This window comes from Pseudophryne corroboree, chromosome 1 (genome assembly GCF_028390025.1).
Source record: "Pseudophryne corroboree isolate aPseCor3 chromosome 1, aPseCor3.hap2, whole genome shotgun sequence".
Taxonomy (NCBI): Eukaryota; Metazoa; Chordata; class Amphibia; order Anura; family Myobatrachidae; genus Pseudophryne; species Pseudophryne corroboree.
In genome coordinates, this window is record NC_086444.1 from 249,570,695 (window position 1) to 249,578,285 (window position 7,591).

Here is a 7,591-nt window from a genome sequence, read left to right on the forward strand (position 1 = left end):
GTGCTGTGGGTGGTGGGGGAGTGGGAGGCGCTGGTGGTGTAGGGGGTCTGGAGGCACAGCGTGTGGGGGAGGGGTGGAGTGTCGCATGTGGTGGAGGGGAAGGTGCGGAGGTGTGGTGCATTGGGGAGGGGTCTGGAGGCACTGCGGGTACTGTACCTGCCAAAAAGGTAGTTGGAGGGTATGCAGTAACAGGGCCAGGACAGGGGTGACAGGGTCAGAACAGGGGTGATGGGGCCAGGACAGGGGTGACGGGTAGAGATGAGCGGATTCGGTTTTACTCGGTTTTACTCGGTTCTCAAAACGACATCTTATTGGCTCACAGATGTCACGTGTTTTGGATAGCCAATAAGATTCGGTTTTGAGAACCGAGTAAAACCGAGTAAAACCGAATCCGCTCATCTCTAGTGACGGGGCCAGGACAGGGGTGACAGGGCAAGGACGGGGGTGACAGGGCCAGGACAGAAATGACAGGGACAGGATAGGGGTGACAGGGCCAGGGTAGGGGCGGCAGGACCAGGATTTGGATGACAGGGCCAGGATAGGGGTGACAGGGCCAGGATAAGGGTGACAGGGCCAGGATAAGGGTGACAGGGCCAGGATAAGGGTGACAGGGCAAGGCCAGGGGTGACAGGGCAAGGCCAGGGGTGACAGGGACATGACAGAACACTGGGCACGGGAGAGATTGGTATTAGGGACAGAACAGTGGTGACAGACAGATGTGTCTTACCGGAGTCACTGCTGCTGGCTGCTGCTGTTCCACTCTAACCTGTTGGGATCTGCTGCTGGTGGAGACTTGGCATGGCTGACGCTCTCAGGCTGGAGTCCTGCTTCCTCTGCCCGTCCGCATCCCTCCCCCCCACTCCTCAGTCACACACCGCAGACCTCACGCGGCTGCCGGGCACTGTGGTAAGGGGAGACTGGGAGTGACTGGTTAGCCCCCAGGAGATGCTGCGGCTGGAGGGAGGAGGGGGTCGGAGCCTACAAGCAGCACGGACTTCTGCAGCGCTGCCCGCCGGCTAAAGTGTGTGAAGGAGCTGGGCGCACCTCACTGCGGACGGCAGCGCTGCAGCTAGCGTTGGGGTTGCCGGGGCTGGAGATAACAGAGGCGGTACGGAACCTGCACAGCGGCAGGTGCCCCACAAAATTGCTGGAGTGTGCCAGAAAGTGACGCTCCTCTGCGCCAGAGAGCCCCTGCTGATTATGCTGATGTAGGGGGGTCAAGTACACAGTGAGCCGGTGCCCGTCTGTCTGTATGGCATACCCCCTTACACACCCCCATACCTCCCAACTGTCCCGATTTTAGCGGGACAGTCCCATTTTTTGGGGTCTGTCCCACTATCCCACCCGCGGGCCGCAGTGTCCCGCGGTGGGGGGGCAGTTGGGAAGCTCCTGTACTCGCTGTTCTGCTTAGCATGCACACAGCATCTATTTAGTGGAGACAGAGGGAGAGGGGGCATCAGGGGGTACGGATTAAGGGTGGGCCCAGGGGGTACGTACCCCGGGCCTCACAGTTTTAGGGGGCCCACGGCTGGAGTAGCTCTGTCCCAGCTCAGAAGCTCCCCCGTCCTGTCAGTAACAGCGGCAGCATTGTGCTACAGTCAGTACACGCTGCTGCGTGTTGGCAGGTCTGTGGTGTTGCAGGGAGGCAGCAGCAGTCTCCCTGCTGTCTTCTGCCTGTGCGGGTGTGTAGGGGGGAGCAACCACCCCATCTGGATTTACCCCTAGCTGAGGGGCCAAAATCCCATTAAACCCCCCCCCGGAATTTGCATAAGGGGGCGTGACCACGAGGGGCGCAATTAGGCCACGCCCCCAAACCCACAGCAGGCACAGCAATGAGATAGGGCTCCCCTGTCTCAAGTGCCCTGGCCCCCCGGACTCATAATCCGCCGCTGGGGGTATGCCAGCAGCTCACAGAGAGCTGGGCATGACCCCTCACTGACGAAAACAGGGGCGTGGCTCGCGGTCGCAGGTCCACCCGCGAAGCCACGCCCCCATTCCCGTTAGCCATGCCCCCTTTTTGCTGTGCGTGTGTCCCTCCAGCCTGAAGAAAGTTGGGAGGTATTCACCCCTGCCTGTGCCATGCCCATACCATCTGCTCCTGCTCCAAGTCTCCTATAGATTTGCCCAGATCTGTGACTCATTTGACTAACTCCGCCCACTATTTTGACTCCGCCCAGCGTTAGCAAATGAAGCACAAAGTCACAGATCTGGGCTATTATATAGGAGATAGGAATATCCACATCTATAATATACTTATGTTCATTATAATCATTTATTTAATAACAATTGCCATTAGAGTGTTCAAATTAACAATCTCGGAAATTAATTCAATTGACCCATTGGACCTATGTGTTAACAACAAGATTGGTGGATTAAAGTGTCTATCATACAGACCATCCAGTCAACCATGAGCCCTGCTCTATATAAACTGAAACCTTTAGTGATCACATTACGTCCTGTGATCAAGCTTACCCTGCGAAACGTACGTCAGGACACTACGATCACGTGATGCACACACGTGACCGCGCTAGCCGGAACTCATAGACGGTCACAAGGCACCGGCCCCAAGCCACCGCTCACTTGGAGCGAGACTACGGACACACGCCGCTGGAATCCCTGGAGCCTCTGCATGGCTGAAAGTGGGACTGGCACCACCAATACCGGTTACTGGTATTGTATACACCCCGCACCACTTTGAAACTAACCTACACCACACTTATCCAGCATTACTTTCGTGTGACTGAAAGACTGCTTATTTACTGGTCAACAGTCATCTGACATTATTTTTCCAATTATCTGTACACAGAACTCGGAGTATTAGAGACACTGCACCTAGGTTTAGTTATCTTGCCGCTACCTAGTAATTATTAAGTGCCTTCTATAGCAATTAACCTTTAGTCAGCTATACAATAAGGATCGTTATTTAAAATGTGCTCAATGCTGGGACTCTGATCATTGTGGCTTATAGATATACCATCAAATCACTGGATGTGCATCTTTAGCCCTAAAACCAATTGGTTAAGCTAATTTTTCATAGTGAATTGCTGATGAGCTCCATGCAGTGGTTCTCCTCCAATTATAATAATGTCATGAGCATTTGCAGGCTTTATATATAATATGCTGAAATACAATCCCCTTTTTTCTGTGGTTCAGAGAGGTTAGTCAGTCTGAGCTTGTGGCTTTTTGATATATGTCTTTGCCTGTTATTGTGCTATAACTATACACTGTTGTCTACAGAATAATTATATTTGGCATTAAGGCATAGTATACTCCAGCACGGCCGTACTGGTGCTCCTAAGTTCTATGTTTAGGTATAAGGCAAGTCCATCTGTAGATGGTACGTGGCTCATATGAATTTTTCCACACATATTGTCCTTAACCTATTGATGTATTTTTTCTGTGACTGCCGTGTCACATGCTGATTAATCAGGTGATTGCACGTAATTTCTTATGTTTGCAACATTTGTGTTATACATGCTATCGGTATAAGGCAAGCCCATCTGTAGATGGTATGTGGCTCATATGAATTTTTCCACATAAATTGTCCTTAACCCATTGATGTATTTATACATCTTTTTCTGTGGCCACCGAGTCACATGCTGAGTAGCCAGATGACTGCATGCAATCTCTTATGTCTGTAACATTTATGTTATACATGCTCTTTATCCTCAACATATAGTGGCCACACGGCATATATTTGGAGTGACCAAAGAGGTGAGCCTAATAATTGTGGTCATACCTCACTGGAGATGCCCAATCTCTTCTGACCTTGGAAGCTAAGCAGTGAAAGGCCGGGTTAGTACTAGGATGGCAGACCACCTCTGAACACCCTGGTACTGCAATAAATTGGCTACCGGATACAGTGTTACTCATTTTTATGCTATTCGGCACTTGGATTTATGTGACCAATGATTTAATTCTCTGCGTCTATAATGATCTGAAATGGATATTAGCAGAATAAATGATGGTGATACATCACATAAGAGATAATGTGCAAGAGTATGGTGACAAAAGCACCACAGATTTCAACTTCTGGCAACTTGCAGATTGAGATATTTGAGATCACTAATAATATATAACTTATCTATATTTTCGCGAAGCTACTTTGCTCACATATAGTCACTCCTAGAACTTAATTTTAATATTTACCTAAATAAAATGTTCTTATCAGTATTATATATATTATACCTTATCCTCTGAATTAGAGTGCTCCCACAAAAGAGTCTATTTTCCAATATTTTTCTTCTTGGTTCCTTGTATTTGATACCTAGAATTTCTACAGCATGCATTGATCAGTACTGACTATATTTTCTTTTAGTACACTGCTGATACTTCTATGATTCTTTCACAAACTGCTTTGGTTAACCATTATGCCACATGACACACTTTGTTATACTGACATACCGTATTAACCACACAATTTCTGATAACCTTTCCAAACTGATAATTTTCTCATTTGCAGTTGCTCTCCTCTTCAATTACTTTACTTGTTTTGGAAGTGTTGTGGTGTTTCTTTGAAAGGATGTACATTTAGGGCATGTTTTGTGAGATGAATTAAGTAATTATGTCCCATACCCATGATATCACGTGGATAGATTAGGTGGAGCTGTTGAAGAAATACCCAGTAAGATAACAATGCTTCTATTGTCACTAAATCACTTACCAATTCTGAGAGAGGAATGTGCAAAGACTCAATATTAGATCTAATTCTTACAAATGGTGATAGGATATCTGATATATATGTGGGTGAGCACCTGGGATCCAGTGATCATCAAGCAGTATGGTTTAGTATAAAGACAGGATCCAACTCCTGTCACACAAAAACAAAGGTGTTGGACTTTAGAAATGCTGACTTTGCAAAAATGGGGAGATGTTTAAGTGATTCATTGGCAGACTGGAGGAACTTGGAAGGAGTGCAGGAGAGGTGGAAAAAACTGAAAATTGCAATACTAAGTGCAACAGACCTTTGTATCAAAATGGTTAGGAAAAGCACCAGGAAAAGGAAGCCAGTGTGGTTCACAAAAGAAGTATCAACTAGTGTGAAAGCAAAAAAGATGGCTTTTAGGAAATACAAACAGACTCAAAATAATAACGACATAGAGGTGTATCTGGACAGACGGAAGGATGCTAAGAAAGTGATCAGACGTGCAAAGGCAGAAGCAGAGGAGAAAATGGCCCAGTCAGTAGATAAAGGGGGCAAAACTTTTTTTAAGTATATAAGTGAAAGGAGAAAATCAAATGGAGGAATAATAAGACTTATGACAGAGAGTGAGCATTTGGTGGAGGGAGACAAGGCAATAGCAGATCACCTAAATAATTATTTTTGCTCAGTATTTACTACAGAAGAAGGGATGTGGCCACAGTTAAGTTGCAAGGACATTCATAAAAATAAGGTAGATGAAAATACATTTACAGAGGAAAAGGTCCTAACAGAACTTTCAAAACTAAAAGTGGATAAATCAATGGGATCAGATGGGATACACCCAAGGATACTCAAAGAGCTAAAAGATGTGCTGGTTACACCTTTAACATAATTATTTAACCAGTCACTAAATACAGGTGCTATTCCAGAGGACTGGAAAAGAGCAAACGTAGTTACACTGCACAAAAGTGGAAGCAAGGAAGAAGCAAGTAACTACAGACCAGTAAGCCTTACATCAGTAGTAGGGAAAGTAATAGAAAAACTATTAAAAGAAAGAGTAGTGGAATATCTTAAATCAAACAATTTACAGGATCCAAAACAGCATGGATTTACTGGTGGGAGATCATGCCAAACAAATCTTATTGACATTTTTGACTCTGTGATGAAAATAATAGATCAAGGGGGAGCTGTAGATGTAGCATATCTAGACTTTAGTAAGGCATTTGACACTGTCCCACATCGCAGATTGCTAAATAAACTTGAAAGCCTGGGGGTGGATTATAAATCAGTTAAATGGATAAGAACCTGGTTGCAGGATAGGAAACAGACAGTCGTAGTTAATGGAGTGCAATCTATGGAGAGAAATGTTACCAGTGGAGTACCCCAGGGATCTGTACTTGGTCCAGTTCTCTTTAATATCTTTGTTGGTGACATTGCAGATGGTATTGAAGGGAAGATATGCCTTTTTGCAGATGATACAAAGATATGCAACAGGGTAGACACACCGGGAGGGGTCAAACAAATGATTAATGACCTAGGTAGGCTTGAGAAATGGTCAAGAACGTGGCAACTACAGTTTAATGCTAAAAAATGCAAAATCATGCACTTGGGTCTCAAAAACCCAAAGGCTAAGTATAGTATCAAGGGTACTATAATGGAAACTACTGAGGAGGAAAGAGATTTAGGAGTCACTATTTCAAGTGACTTGAAGGCAGGAAAGCAATGCAACAAAGCAATGAGAAAGGCAAGTCAGATGCTTGGTTGCATAGAGAGAGGAATCAGTAGCAGGAAAAAAGAAGTGATAATGCCACTGTATAGGTCATTGGTACGGCCCCATCTGGAATACTGTGTCCAGTTCTGGAGACCCTATCTCCAGAAGGATATAAATACATTAGAGAGTGTACAAAGAAGGGCAACTAAAATGGTGCATGGCCTACATCACAAAACTTACCCGGAAAGGCTAAAAGATCTTAACATGTATAGTTTGGAGGAGAGAAGGGAAAGGGGGGACATGATAGAAACTTTCAAATATATCAAGGGTCTTAACAAAGTTCAGGAGGGAAACATTCTTCAAAGGAAAAGAAGTATTAGAACTCGAGGGCATACATTGAGACTGGAGGGGGGGAGGTTCAGGGGAAATTTAAGGAAAAATTACTTCACAGAAAGGGTAGTGGATAAGTGGAATAGCCTCCCATCAGAGGTGGTAGAGGCTAAGACTGTAGGGCAATTTAAACATGCTTGGGACAGGCATATGAATATCCTTACAAAGAATTAAGGTTAAAAAAGGGTTGAGATTGCCTAAAGGATAAAATAAAAAAGGGGCAGACTAGATGGGCCAAGTGGTTCTTATCTGCCGTCAAATTCTATGTTTCTATGTTTCTACATTTAGAAGATTTGGCATCCATACCAGTTTAAGTTGCTGTCTCCAATATTCAGTGCCTGATTAAGGGTTTCTAGATGCCTTAGGCATCTAGTTGTCTGATAGCCATTTTAAGAACTACCCTCAACACTGCCTTGGGACAGCTGGATAACTACAAAAAGAGCAAGTGGATGATTCTGCACTGGATCTTATGAAAATCTACTAGTGATCAAAACCAACCATAAGAGGGCAATCAGTAATGACTTAAAGACAAATACAGCTAGATAACAAACAAGCTTTTATAATGAAGCTGTGTGAATCATGCTAACATAAAATAAATTAGGTAATCATTTTATTCCCCGTCTGCCACCTTACTGGTGTCCCCCCCCCCCCCATAACAAGTCCAGGGAATGTATTTACTAAGGTGCGGGTTTAAAGAAGTGGAGATGTTGCCCATAGCAACCAATCAGATTCTAGCTATTATCCTCTAGACTAGTGTGCCGCGACCAGTTGCAAGGTGTGCCACGGAGCCAGAGCAACTTCCTGCACCTTCAGAGTGAACTGTTGGCCCAGGCTCAGTCTTGCTCCGG

At 45.3% G+C, this 7,591-nt stretch overlaps 1 pseudogene; it reads left to right on the forward strand.

Annotated features, from left to right (window-relative positions):
* The first annotated feature begins 3,725 nt into the window (after nucleotides 1-3,725).
* Nucleotides 3,726-3,845, forward strand: LOC134943627 (5S ribosomal RNA; annotated as a pseudogene).
* Nucleotides 3,846-7,591: the final 3,746 nt, after the last annotated feature.